Source organism: Oryzias latipes, chromosome 20 (assembly GCF_053564925.1).
Source record: "Oryzias latipes strain Hd-rR chromosome 20, Olatipes_Hd-rR_3.1".
Taxonomy (NCBI): domain Eukaryota; kingdom Metazoa; phylum Chordata; class Actinopteri; order Beloniformes; family Adrianichthyidae; genus Oryzias; species Oryzias latipes.
In genome coordinates, this window is record NC_136256.1 from 12037606 (window position 1) to 12052693 (window position 15088).

The following is a 15088-nucleotide window of genomic DNA, read 5'->3' on the forward strand; positions in this document are numbered from 1 at the left end:
TTTCATTTGATAAAAATAAATAAAACTTATTTTCCACTTTTTAGGCTCCAAGACAGGAAAATGACTAAAAGGTCATCCCAAATATTTTGGTTCCAAATCCCACAAAGCACAACAGATTAAATTACAGATTAAATGAAGAATCTCCAGTTTTGACTATAAAACTTTTTAAATTAAGACAAAATTCTGTTGGGTTCTTCATATTGTGGAATAAAAACAAATATTCACCTGCGTCTCGAGGACTCCCAGACCCGTAGGCATCCGGCCCTCCTCTCTCCACTCCCCACATGCGTGTCTCCACGATCCCACGGTTCTTTTAGAATGGCAACACGTCCAATCCAGAGGTTTTCAACAACAATTTAACTTGTTCCTAGCCTCCCCATGCAGACTCTCCCTCCCCAACAGCGTGGAGCGGCGCAGCGCAGACGCGCAGCCGGGTATACCCGCTCTGTTCTCCGCGCACAGACACGTCTCCTCCCCCGTTGATCCTCCGTCTTTCACTCTGCGCTGTCACATCCCAAATCCAGCTACAGCGAGGGAAGAAAGGGAGGATTCCTGCGCGCGTGGGGAGGTACAAAGAATGCGCAATATATCAAAAAAATAAAAGTCCTCACATTTAAGTTTCCTCCATTATTTTTTGCCCACCTTCTCTCCTTTTCTGTTCATCCGCTCCCGATTCAGAGACCGATGAAAATGTGGAGGGGGGGGCTCGCTTGAGTCTTTGCCCGTCCCACACGCCCCCTTTTTACGCACGCTCGTGTGCGAGGCGCGTGCGTCTCGCGGTCGATATGCAGATTTCCCTCAGCTGCCTCAACCTGACGCTCCCAGGAAAACATGAAATGCGCCCCTGACTCATCCCGAATCCGATCCGCCTTCTACTTCCTGAGCTCCCAAGCAATCCCCCCGCGGCTCCATATACATGTGTGATAAACACGATTGCTGCAGGAATACTTCGGGATCTTATTCAAACTGCCGATTGGATCTCCAGTTCCCTCGGAGCGCGGAGATAAAGAATATTAAGACGCGCGCAAAGGTCGCCACAGCGCGCCACACGCAGATACTCCCTTTGGAATATTGGATATATTTTTCTGAATGCGCAACTGTGCGTCGGCAGGGGCCCAGAGTTTCTTATCCTGCTGACAGTTTATGTTGTTGCAGACAACACAGATGTCTGTTTGCTTCAGCTTGAAAAAAAAAGTGACTGCATATGCTATTTTGAGCTAAATCTGTTGACACCGCTGGTATGCGGAGCCACATCAAACAGGGGAATGGAACAGAAGCCGCGCTGCTTTCTGGATTCATCACGAGTTGAGATAGCAGCACATTGTATGGGGTGGAGGGGTGGGTGGAGACAAAGTTTTTAAAAAGGAACCAGCTTCTTTGCTCCATTTTAAATCTTTTTGTGCAACTTTAATAACTGAGACTGAGACAGGAAGGACCTGCTCCGAAATCTCTCCTGGACTCGAAAGAGTTAAAAGTCCGGCGCTCTCATTGCGTGAGCTCAATTGACTCCAATAAAGAGACCTCCGGCTGCTGGGCTCCTGGTTCTGACCTGAAGGGGGCAGCAGAGCAGGCAAACTAAACCAGTGCTCCCTGAATTAGTCACATCCGTTTTTAAGAGAAAAAAAGAACAAAACGTTTTTAAAATGTAATGTGTAAAATTTTTGAGTAAAAATTCACATTTTTAACCATCAATTATAAAAAACAAAGAATTGAGGATAAAGATAGCACAAGGTGATGTTTTTCATCTTGGATCAAGGGATTCTACACTGCTTCCAGCCTCAGTAAAGTATTTTCTGCAGTATAAAGCGCACTGAGTCAACAGTGTGCCTTATTAATTGGACAAACTCTGGTCATGTTTACTGATGTCAACATGACCAGAGATGTACACAACTCCCTGTCAAAATGTTCACCTTTCAGCATATCCTGTCAGGGGTCGCCACAGCACATCAGCCTTCGATAATTAGCACAGGTGGTTTGGCAGAGATGTTTATGCCTGATGCCTTGCCTTCCTGTATTTTATCCGGGCTGGGGACCGGCACAGGGACACCCAGAGCTGAGACTCCTTGTGGCAGTAGAAGCAATCTGAATGAAACTCATTGGGGAGTTGGACCCTGATTTCCCGTGTCCCAGTCCCCGCACTTATAAACAACTGAGCCATTTAGTTGGTACGCATCTCAAAAAAAATGGTATCAATCTGTACTTTTTATGAGTTGGGTGTAATTTTGACCACGGGTACATGTAGCGGTGTTGGAGTGTTTTTTTGAAGGGTTTCTGTTGATAGTTATCATAGTCACAGTAACGTTTGCTTTAGCTGTATTCGTTTTTTTACTTATTGCAAACATGCTTAGGTGTTATTGTAAATGTGCTTACGCAGCTAGTGGGTAGCGTTTTTTTGCGTGTTGCAAACACATTTTAGCAATGAATAAAGTCTGACTTGCTGACAGACTCATCTATGACTCTTTGTCTCACTCATTGCTCCTTATTTATGACATAAGTAAAAAAAAAATCGACCATTCACGGAGTGCCCGATAGTTCAGAAAATAGGGCAATTCTCTTTCTATCTAATAACAGTTGAAATTTAGCGGGTTTCTCTGACAAAGGCAGTATAATCAGGATAACGGAGGAACAGCGGCTGAGAGTCACTTCACAAGGAGCCACCGGTGCCGTATCTACACTGACGGAACAGTAAAAGAGCCGTTTAAAGGATTGGGATCTTCACACAGATTTATGGTGATCTTTAGCAGAGCCGGATAAATAATTGCCTCCAGCACAAAAGCAGACATTTTATGGCCCCTGTGAGCAGCTGGTTTGATTTCATTAGTCGGACTGTTATTCAGCTAAAAGCATGACGACAGACAGTCTTCTTTTCTGATTTAATATCAACTGCTTAGAGTAAAGATGTTTCGTTTTTGGGGGTATCTGCAGCTCTGTCTACAAGTGTTTGGTTTGTTTATCAATCCAGACTGTTAAGTTCTAGAATGGAGTTTATCCTCCTAGGTACGGCAGAAGCCAAGAACATCTAAACTTTGAACAATTGAGCACCAGTCTGCCTTAAAAAGAGCGCATGCATTAACTTACAAGTGAATTGTGATGTGGGTTAGTGGTGGTGTAAATGCAGTGGAGTAAAGAGCTGAAATGAACCAAATAGACAGAGTACTTGCAAGTGAAAAAATAACAGCTATAAGTGTAAATATACAGAATAAATTGTATAAAAGTAGGAAACGTGTCTGTCAGGTAAACATCAACATTTCATACTTGGAAGAGAAGCGAGACCTGCTGGTTTTTGTCTTCATGGTGCTTGGTTTTTATGTAATACTTCTATGGTTTGTTATTACGAGTTTTCTGGTACTTACCTTTTGAGCACCTTCAACTCATGTGGTAAGTTTATGTGTATTTCCTGGTAATTACCATAAGTACCATATAAATACCCAGTAAGTACCGTACTGTAAAATATAGCATTATTATGCTTTTTTCTTCAGGGTCAAAACTCAATTGTGCCCTTAATGACCGCTCAGCTAACCCTAACCTAACAAAATGAAAGACGTTTTTTAGTATTTTCTGCCAAATCGAACTTAATCTGAGGGATAGCCTGAGTATGAAACAAACACAATTCAAACGTTCTTATAAAAGTATGAGATATAACATTTTTGGAATAACAACACCACAAAACCTGAAAGATGAAGAAACAGAGGTGACAATACAGGAGCTCACAGAGAAAATCACAAGCCATGGACGTTATGGTTGTGTTTTCATGCTTGGCACGAACAAGTAATCTGGTTTTCATACCGCCATGATCTCACATAAATGATTTCCACTTAAATTCAGCTGCATTATTTCTTCTTTCTTTGGAAAGTTGAGTGTTGAGTATCGTCAGTGATTGTTTTGTTGAAGTACTTTTGGAGAAATCCGATGACCTGGGAAAAATCTACCCACGGAAACCCGGTTTTTCTAATCCCCTAACCCTGGTTACAGAGGCCAATGGCCCTTTCACACAACTGTTACGCAACAGAGGTGCAAACTGAGGTCTGTCTTTGTCCTGCCTTGAGTCTCCTAAGGTTGATTCACAAAGTCCCCTCATCAGCAGATGATTGTGAGTGTATTCACGTTAAATTACTCAACTGTGGCACCAAAGAGGGCGTAACCACAGAGACCCTTTGTGATCCAAGCATGCTATGTAAGGCGAGCTGAGAAAAAGCAGTGATACTTGCAGGGCTGTAGTCAAAGGCTGTGTTTATCTGTGTTTGCAGTGTACCTGAGGCAGACGCAAACAAACGGCTGTGTCGTCTGCACCATGCTGATGCAAAGACTGAAAAGCAATGTGGGAGAAAGTCAACAACAAGGCTGACAGGTGGACAGACCTCAGGTGGAAAGAAAGTCAGCTTCTTGTGAGACTTTACCAACTGCAATAATAAAACCTCTGCCTGAATCTTTAATATTAACTAGAAAAATCATCTTTCATGTCCCCATACCATTAGGAAGAGCAAAAAAATAAAAAATAAAAAGTTAAATCAAGGACCCAATATGATTAAAGTTCATGCAACCAGCTAAACAATTTTTTTAAACAATCAAAAAAACGATGTTGGAACACTGCATGTTTGATTGAGTCCACTTATCGGTTTACCCATCTACCAATCAAAAAATACACACTTAATCATGGAAATGTTTATTGTATTTTATGCACTATTAGGTTCATCATCAATAAATAGTCTATTTTCGAAGTTTATGTCTTACATAAAGCGCATTAAGTGAGACAAAAGATTCAGAGTTGTATTTAACTAGATTAACTGTAATTCTAGAACTTGTTTGTAACACGCTACATGTTACCCGCATCAGACGTTTTAGTCACGTTAGCAGATTCACATTACCTGTTACTTTCAACCTTGTTTACTTTATGCAACACAATAATTAAATAAAACGTTTATTGCGTAAGCGGTCGAACAGTTAGTTCAAAGAGCATTTGTTGTTTGCCGTCATCGGTGACAGCTCCGCTGTTAAATGGTTAACGTGGGAGTCGTTGGGTTTCTTTCTTACAAGAGCCTCCAGTGGCCATTTGAAGAACTGCAGCTGCTTTAAATTCGAGAACAGAATCAACCAATTAATCAGACTTTATTTATAAAGCACTAAAGAATAACACAAAGTTCTTTACATTAAAACAAAACAAAATAAATAATATAAAACAAGCATGAAGATTAAAATAAACAAGCACAAAAAATAAATAAAAATATAAATAGGGCACAACCCCCCCAGCCCCCTACTTGATGGAATAAGAAATAAGAAATAGGCAGAGCACGAAAACAAGATGTTGGAAATGCTGATAATTGGAACTTCTCTCTCTGTGAACCGCCGCATGACCAGCCAAATGCAGCATCACAGGCGCGGACCGCTCCACCACAGCTAAGAGGTGATGCAGGTCCCCATCCAGAGCCGGAGAGGCTGAACAGCATCCAACCCAGAGGTAGAGGTCCCAACTGAGAAAGTACTGGAAAAAAATAAAATAAAATATAAAAGAGAATGAAACAGTAAACATATTGATAAAAGCAATAAACAATAAAACATTGAAATAAGATAAATTAAAATTAAAATAACACATTAAAATCTAGTGTAAGTTCATAAGAAGATAAAATGAACAAATAAAAATACATAAATAAATAAACAAATAAATAAATAAGGCGAGAGTTTGCTCGGTCATGCGGTACAGCTGACACAAAGACTTCAACACCTAAAGAAAGAGAATTCTGTTACTTTTAAACACATTCTATTAAGGCGTCTGAGGTTTTCCCCCTAAAATTCCAATCAATGCCGACTAGAGGAGTTTTTGCTGTTTAAACTGGGTTTTATTTTGTGAAGATGAAAACGAATTAGCCGTAAAATTAGGTCTATTACTACCAAATTCATTTTTTTAAATTGTTGCAGCATCTGTCACTGCAGAGTGATGCAGCTGTTAGTGTTCTGTCCCACCCTTCCAAACACTGCCAGGCTTCAAAGTGATGGCAACAGTGGTGATTCAGAGACTTGCTGAAGTAACAGGATCCTTCAGGCACGACTGGAACCCGTTTTAAAGAAAGAGGTGGAGTAAATAAGGAAAGATGTGTCACCAAGAAGCTCTGAGCTGACCTGTGTTTACTGCAGATTAGAAGGAAGGGAGCTCTCCCAGAAGAGGATTTTATTTAGATGCAGTCAGTGTTTTTGGGGGGTAAGTCTCTAGCCAAAGCCCTGAACAGACATCCAGATAAGATTCCTGGAAATGACATATATCTGAAATCTCAGGATCAGCTTTTAAACCAGTTAAATTGTTTGTATCGTTTTGTTCAAATGAATGGCATTCATTACTGCTGACCTCCGTCTGAACCCAAGCATATGATCTGAAACCCTGAGCTAAAAAGGCTGCTAGTTGGGATGCAGATGAAAAGGGTCAGCAGTCACTCCCAGCTATACTTAAGTAGAATTTGTCTCCTCTAGCTCTGTGGCACACTAGATCTGCAGGAAGAATAGCGTTCTGTACGTATCTTATCCTTCACTGGTTAACCTGTTAAAATTACACATCCAGAAATGCAATAAAATGAATTATACCATGGTCCGGTTGAATACTCGATTCTGATTGGCTGCTGGGTATGCGTTAAAACCTGATAACCGCACGGTGAAAAAAGAAGTTCCGGTCGGCTAGCTTAAATGATTTGTATCACTGCGCCGGCTTCTGTAAAACAACCTTTTGCTTCATCATCGGGGCAAAAACAAGCGGTAAGCGATTAACTTTCCCTCTGAATTGATGCTTTATTCAACCCATCGGGATGATCAGCATATATATATCGCCGAATCTTAACTGCAGCGGTGGTGCTGCGCGACGCGGACTATATGTTACGTGATGCGGCGCGATGCGCCGCATCACGTAACATATAGTCCGCTGTTTATGAGAAAAGTGATCCAAAACGGAAAAAAAAACAAGAATTAAGGACTAAAACCTGGTTAATATGTATTGCTTTTGTAAGTGACCATGGTATAAGCGGGTTAATGGCCTTCGAAGTGTGCGGTTACTACTTTTTAACGTACTTCGCGGAAGCAACCGTCCTCCGCTTCGCGTCGGACGGTTCAGGCTTCCACGGCGTGCGTTAAAAAGTAGTAATCGCACACTTCGTCGGCCATTAACCCTTACATATCTTGCAAGAAAAGCACAAGCATAAAAGGATCAGTTAAAAATACTCAGTCAGATCATTTAATAAATTAAAACAGCTTTGTATGGCCTGCAGGATCCCCCCCCCCCAACCCCTTACTCTCGCCCTCAGCCTCTGCCAGCCCGGTCAGAGCTCCACATGAGAAATTCTTTAAAAATAAACTTTTCCCCCCAAAAATTAGGTTGGTTTTAGCCAAAATAAAAAAAGAAACACTTGTGTCATTTCCTAGGACATAGCTTCTGCAGAGCGGCACAAAAGCACGCCTTCTACTCCAAAAAACACGGTATGTCCAGAAAGATGTCGCAAGATGTTAAAAACACCAAAAGCACATTTTTTATCGGCATCTTCATAGTTGCAGACGTAACATTTTTGCACTCACCAAAAGCATTTAAGAAAAGCTTGTTAGTCAGTGATCACCTGCAGAGTTCCAGCTCCTCCTCTGTGCACCTGCTGCAGAAACGGGTTCAGGACCCGAACATCTCCCCCAGTACAGAAGCTGCTCTACCTGCCCCACACTTTTGATAATTACTAGGCAGCTCCGTGTTTCACACACTGCTGAACAAGTTCACCCGCACAAACGACGCAGCGCTAACAATGTGCTTTAATCCCGAGCTTATTTGTTCAGAGGAGCGTGGAATGCACCTGTGCATGTTTGTGTGAGACCAAGGAGGGAGGCATGGAGGTGAAAGGAGCGGAAAACAAGCAGAAACTGAAATGAGCTCGCTCTCAGATGATTGCAAAAGAGAGCTGTGGGTGAAGACAAAAGGAAACCGACGCTCGGCTGAGTCCCGCGCAGACGACTGCTGCTGGTTGTGGTGCAGGCTCAGCTACATCAAGGTCCCCAGTAATTGCTACAAAGGTGGCGTTTCTCCTCGGAGGCGTTTGGTTGAGGTGAAACCAAGTGTGAATGGAATTAGCGGCGGTGGGGGTATTGAATAAAGCGCCTGTGAAGTTTGGAGACGTAGCAGTCGCAGGGACTTACAAGGAGGGGAAACACTGGCAAGAAGGAAGAAGAAAGTGAAAGCAATGGCTTCATTAGAAGTAAAAAAACATTCACAGTGACATTTAGTAAAGCGGAGGGGATGTATGAATAAATATGCATAATGTTGCCGGGAAGCACTGAGGGCTTCTCAGGGGCAGAGGGAGGGTGAGAGTGATGGCTCCTGAATTAATGATGAGGGAGCCTACTGTCTGTCTCCGTCTGCATATGGGTCTGCACATGTGACAGTGTTTATCTGCAAAGGGGTGTGTGTGTCATCAGCTCACGCTCGCGTGCACATCCAACTCACCCATCATCACTGATGGAAATTGCTCAATCCCAGATACCCAATCAAGCGATCACTTCTGCGGAGACACACCGATTTGTGATTCTCCTGATGCTTAATTACATTTTTGGGAAGAGCCAAGGAGCAAGTTCCAATTTTAGGGGCTGCAGACATTTTTTTGTTGTTGTCTGGGCTAAATTTCACGTCTTTTTTTTTTCTTTTTTCCACTTTGCAGGCTGAGATGATGAATATTGTGCTGCTCATCATCAAACATGCAGAGAGAAGCCCCAGAGATGAGGGCAGCGAAGGGGAGGGAGGTGGAGATGTGGGAAGGAGCTGTCACGGGGAAATGCTATGTAGGTCAATAAAGAATTGCACCGGGATATTGCCTCCTCAGCTCACAGCTGATTTGATTTCCGGTGAATCCATCCGACTTGAATTATGAGCGATCCCCGCCCCCCTCTCCCTCCCTAAGATCACCTTGGTGCTGCCGGAGGAGCGTCTGCTGTCAGAGCTGTATGTCCAAGTTTCTTGGAGTTACCTTTAGGTATGGCTAGGAGGAACTTTTTAGGTGCAGTTCTGGTCATTGACTGTATATGAGAACTGAGTGTGACGTCACCCATACAAAATTACTCCGCCTCCAACCACACAAAGTCAATTCAGTTGCCATTTTTGGGGGGATATGGATGCCGCCATGTTGGAGCCAGATGATGTCAGAAGGTGAAATGTTTTGCACTATTTGTGTGTTTTCTTGTCCAGAATCTGTTAATCAAAAATTCCCAACGTTGGACATGAGACCACGTCGTTTTATTGAGGCATCTGATTGGTCAGTTCATAACCCGAATCACTTGCAACAAAGCAAAAATATCATGAAAAAAAATCAGGATTTGCAAGAACGTGTTAATAAAAAATATCATATCAAGAACTGTTATTCTGACCATTAAAATGACTGAGTAACAGTTGTTTATTACTTTTTGGGATTCTGGCTTCTTGTAGTTCCTGTTTATGGGCGGGAAGGGCCACTCAGTCCAGTTTTGATTTATGGAGGTGTGGAAAATAGTCAGACAAAAAAAAAAATAACCATAGAAAATTCAAAATGATGGTTTCACTTTTCCAAATCTGCCTAAATCAGTGTGAAAAGGAATCGGTTTCTTACGAAATTGTGAAATTCTTGTGATTAATCAAACTTTTCAAAGATCTTTATAGCTGAACATGCTCACCAAGAAAACAGACAAAGCAGAAGAAGTGGTCTGATAAAGGGAAGAATATAAACAAAGCGATGAGGAACAAAGTAAGAGATATTTGTCTTTGTGGGTAAAGTTACAAAGAGGCTTTGGCTCCAGAGAACCTCATTGAGAACCATTATCTACAAAAACAGAATCCTCCCCAGAGACAGCGACTGGCCCAAAGGATTCCCAGAACAAAATGAGTAGTCTTCCAGGGGGAAAAAAAGGTCAAGAGCTAAATTTAAAGTCCCACTCTGCTCATCCTTTGACCTATTTTTCATTTTTAGTTACGGTTATGCTGTTTTTAGTCAAAGTCAAAAAAACAGTGTCGTTTTCTAGGACATCGTTTCTGCAGTGGTTCTTTAGAAATTCCCTCTGAGTTGTTTGTGGGACTGTTGGTGCATCATTTCATGATTTCCCATCATCTTTCTGTGTACATGCTCTCTGGCTAGCTTCCAGTCTCCTACATCCTGAATCTAGCAGTGGCGGTGCAACAAAAATGGCGAGCAATATTGGAGCTATCCAGTTGTACAGTTTAAAGACAGCTACCAGCTCAGACGAGGAAAAAGAAGATGTTCATGGATCTATTTTTCTACAAGTGGATTCATCAGGATGGAGCCAATTTCAATTAAAAAAGTGCTCAGTTATCAGAATTTTCTTTATAAATGTACAGAACATGTTAAAAACACCAAAAACAGCATTTTGATTGGCGGGAGTCTTTAAAGCTTAAGAATTACTTTTAGAATTTAAAAATATTTTTTTATTTTTAATATAGTTTTAGAAGTGCATATGTCATGGAGGGAAAAATGAGCCATTCCTGTGTTTGGTGAGTTCCTGGCAGCAGCAGGGAGTTGGAAAAATTATCTTTAAAGATGACGAGCGCTGAAACGCTGTCTCGGCTTGCTGCCTGCTTTGGGAACCACACACGTCTAGGATTGTGGAAAAAGAATTCCCACAGGCTCTTTCCACTGACCTCACTGTGTTTCTGCAGAGCTTCTTTGTCCTGTGTTGTGGTTTCACCAAACACAAGGACAAAAACAGCTCCCAAATCTGTGTGATTGATTTATTTGTTGCATTTAAAAACCGATCAGAAACTTCAAATCCTGCTGGATGTGTGGACAACAAAAGTGTCAAATCTGATAAAAACCTAATTGTGGAGCTGAAATAAACCAAATATTGAACAATGTTATAAAATACTTTAATGTTAGAGGTCAAAATCAAGAATAGAAAATGTACAGTAGGTGTAAAATAGGGCAAAAAAATGAGAAGAATCAAGGATTATAAATGACGTTCTTGTCATTGATAATTTTTTAATAAAGTCATAAAATGATCAGAATAATTAATGAGTTACAGCCAAAGGTTGTGTTTTACTTGCTGACGGCAAACGGCTGATCATAAAAACATTAGAAATGAGTCCAAAGGCCAACTTGGATTGCCTATTTATACAATTAAAAAAAAAACAAGGAAGGAGACTCTTATTCTGAAAGTATCTCATTAACAAAAATAGTTTTTTTTTTGTTTAAAAAAAGTGGAAACAGATTTTTGGTGTAATTTCTTAAGAGAAAAAGACGACATAAATAAATGTGGATCCACCAGTTTGTCTCTGATGAATCATTTAGTTGGAACAAAAGCTCTCCTTACATCTGAGAACAATAGTGCTGGTTTTCTCTGTTATTATGAATAATGTGAAGTAAAAAATGTTAGTTGGAACCCCCCCCCTCACTGTTCAATGTGCTTTGTTCAGTTTGTAATCAACTCAACAGGTGGTAGACCCAACCTGGCCCCCAAAAGACTCACCCGGGGGGGGGAGAAGACACTGCAGGGCGAAGAAAAATGGACCCGCAGAGATGTAAGAACAAAGCCCAGCGTCCTGGTGATTAAGAAGAGGAAGTGACAACAATGGTGGAGCAGCCTGTGATGGTAATGATGAGCCAGTGAGAAGGCCAACCGAGGAAGATGAGAAGTGGGTTTTGTACACTCTGGGTGGTGAAATGCTGGAGGCACGGGAGGTTCTTCCTTCCAGTTTTGTGGGTCTCTTCTTATTTTAACATTTGTGTGCGACGGTTGTGTTGCTGTGGTGGTTGTTGTTGTGGAGCTGCTGCGGATCCAGCAGTGTGTAATGTAACATGACTGCTGATTTAATGCTGGATCATTCACCACGGACAGACGGGAGAGAACTGAAGAGGCTCCTGTCATCCCAGCACCAAATGCAGACAGACGTGTATTTAGGCCGTGTGTCACACAGCCACTACAGACGTTTTTCACATTTACCACGAATGAAATTTCAGTCTTTTTTTAATGATAATTGTGTGATATACGTAATTCACAAGTGTTTCTTGTGTTTGTCGTTCGTTAATGTGCGCTGATGTCCGTCGAGGGTTTCGGCTGATGGGTCTTTACGTGAATTTGTTTTGAGCTGCTCAAAAGCTTTTGGTTAAGAATTACACAGTTTATTAAGATTTTTTTTTAAACTTGTCCTGTTTAACAGCTGAACAGACAGATGAGAGCTGAAAGATTCTTGTGTTGGACATAGTATACTGTTACAATAGGGGTTATGAAACATTTGACACACTAGGTGTATACTTAAATAAACACCTTCTGTAATTTTGGCTAAACTTTATTCATTTTACTCAATTCTGTAACAGTTTTTTGTTGGACCGCATGGAAAAGAAAAGAAGGGAAAAAAAAGATAGGGATGTCGGGGGGTAGGAGGGTGATTAAAGAGGGGGGGGGGGGGGGGGGGGTTAGAACCGTGAAGCAACACGTTGTTTCAATACAGTCTGGTTTATAAGTAATATAAATCCAAAAGGGGGGGAGGCCCTTTCCACACACACACCCAAATGCCACAAACATACCTGTGGGCTCCAAAAATGCCCACATACAAAACTTTTCAATGTGAACACAGTTCAACGGCTGTTCACACACGCATACTTATGCATTGGGACCGACCCATGTGAAATCTTTCAAAGGTGTGATAGCACCTGTGCTCGAGTGGGTCTTTATGTTCTTCTTAAGTGGATGATGGAATATGAAAAGAAGGAGGGACAGTACCAAGCCATCCCCACACCAAGACCCCCGCTGAAGCAACAGCGGCAGCCAGGACCCCCCGTAACACCAGCACAGCAGCAGATAGAAAAAAAAAAAAAAGAATTACACAGCTTATGCGTATTTAACATAGTTTATACGTAATTATTAGATAAATCTTACGCAATTGTGCGCGATTTTTTTGCTAGATGCAAATGCAAATTTGTGGCTTTTCACACACGCTCCACATAACTTTTTTATCATGCATACCGTCCACATATCATGTTCAAATTGCGTAATTGATACACGAATAACTTATGAATTACATATCAACAGCGCTTCATGTCACGGATTCACATGTTCTTTGTGCAGTTTATTGGAACTTTTTCCATGGTTTCAATGTGATTTACATCTTGAAAATTTTCACGTAAAGACCACAACTTTTCTCACTTTTTCATATATTTATACATATGACCAATTTTCGTCTGTGCAAAATGTGCAAAATAGTGTGACACGGCCTTCAGCAACACTTCCAGACACTTCCACAAATAAAGTTAGTGACTTAGTAGTCCGGGGGCTGTTTTAGTTTTTTTTTTCTAATTTACAAATTGCTCTTATAATTTATTTTTTATTTTAGGCAATGATTTTTCTTTGAAGTACAACCCCAGCTTATTCTTTTTACAAACGTATTCTTGATCATATTACACAATAATTTCACAGTGAACCTAAAACCAAAAAAACTTAATTCCGAGTTGTAAAGTTTGTAAAGTTTGTCATTTATTTTGTCTGCAAAAATTGATAAAAATTCAAATTAAACATTTTACATTAAACATAGATACAAAATAAAAATGTATAAATCCACAAACAAAGCAAAGATGAGGTCAGAACAAAGTGAAAAAAGTCTAAGAACCAGGAGAAGTTCCACTCTAAGTTTCAAGGATTTATTCCAAGCATTATTATTGTGTGTCTTAACTCCTACTACATTTGTTTTAAACCAAGAAATTCCAAAGATAAAAACTTTTTGAATCATTTACAGTCAAATTTCAATGAAACCAATACTAAGATGGGAGGGTGGGGTTCGTTTCTGCGTCATTGTAATTAACAAATAATAATTGGACAAACTCACAAGTGAGTTCAGAGACCACTGAAAATTAACATGTATGAGTAAAAAAAACCCACTCATGTATCAGAGATCATGTGATCGTGTCACGTGAGCGAGAATCTGGCTGAATAATGTCTTAATAATAAAGTTTAATAATAATAATAATGTTCTTAGGTTTAATTTAATTTCAGGGAGAATGGAGAGCATTTGTCTACATTTCAGACAGGCCTAAATACATTTCTCAAAAAATGTCGGCTTCCAGGTTAAAATTAATTCTCTTGCTTTTTTCTCACATTGTGACAGTACTAAAAAAGTTAATCAACATACTTTTAAGTGTGTATTTAGTGGGGAAAGGTCTGTTGATCCGGATCGAGTCCTGACCTGAACCATGCATCTGGTCTGTATTCACACTGCCTTTTAACTGGACTATTCTGTTTCAAACCAAAGCTTGTAAACGAAATCACATGACACAAGATTTCTTTAGTTATTGGACAGGAATTACGAGGACGGGGATGAGGAAAAAAAATGGAAGTCCTGTACTTTCCAATCCTTGTTCGGACAGTTCATTGATTCAAACTTTATATTTTGCTGATCAATTTTGAACGTCTGTATCAACATCAGGCTCAACACTTGACTCGCTTTTTTGGGTCTGGCTGAGGCATGAGCCTGCATTAATCTGGCCACATTTCAATGAGTTGCTGTGTCTCACTGTTGTAGTATTGTGGCATTATTCTAAGAGAATTCTGTTCAGAAACTATAAAGTAGATTTTACTATGACGTCACAGCAGCGCGTGCCGCGTTACGAGACACAGCAAAGCATATAAGAAGCCTTTTCAGCGTTGTTAAAATAAACGTTCTAACAAATGAACAGTTAAGACTCTTTTTTTCTGTTTGATAATACGACAGTCGTTGTTTTATATTTGTCTGCGGCTCATTTGTTTCTTCAGACCATTGTTTCTTCCACTGGCTACGATGGCCGTTTTGGTTCAGTTGTTCCGCTCTGAGGATGGATTGTTTTTAGACTGAGGAATCTCAGAGCGAACCAAAGCACATTCCGATTGGAAATAAACTGAGACCACCTTGAAAGATGGGTCCGAGAGCGGTTCCTGGTCCCTGTCCGCTTGGGTGTATTTAGACTGAAAATTTGTTCCGGGTTATCGGGGGAAACGATCTCTGGTTTACTTTAAACGGACCGAATGTGTTCAGTCTGAATACACCCTTAGATTGTGTTCTGCCACCATAATCTGTAGTGGTTTATTCTGGTGGTCAACAAAAACCTGGCCACAAAGTCTGCAAGCAAAC

The 15088-nt window shown here is 40.8% G+C and overlaps 1 protein-coding gene across 3 annotated transcripts in view; it reads right to left on the bottom strand.

Moving 5' to 3' along the window:
* The window catches only part of nrp1a (neuropilin 1a), a 67458-nt gene extending 66453 nt beyond the window's left edge, over positions 1-1005 (bottom strand). For 2 of the 3 annotated variants that reach the window (XM_023950445.2, XM_078938270.1), the window contains exon 1: positions 226-899. The gene's annotated coding sequence lies outside the window, so the exon portion shown is untranslated. Of the gene's footprint in view, positions 1-225 lie in introns of all 3 variants that reach the window. The other variant, XM_023950444.2, reaches the window with a different exon arrangement.
* Between the last annotated feature and the right edge of the window lie 14083 nt (positions 1006-15088).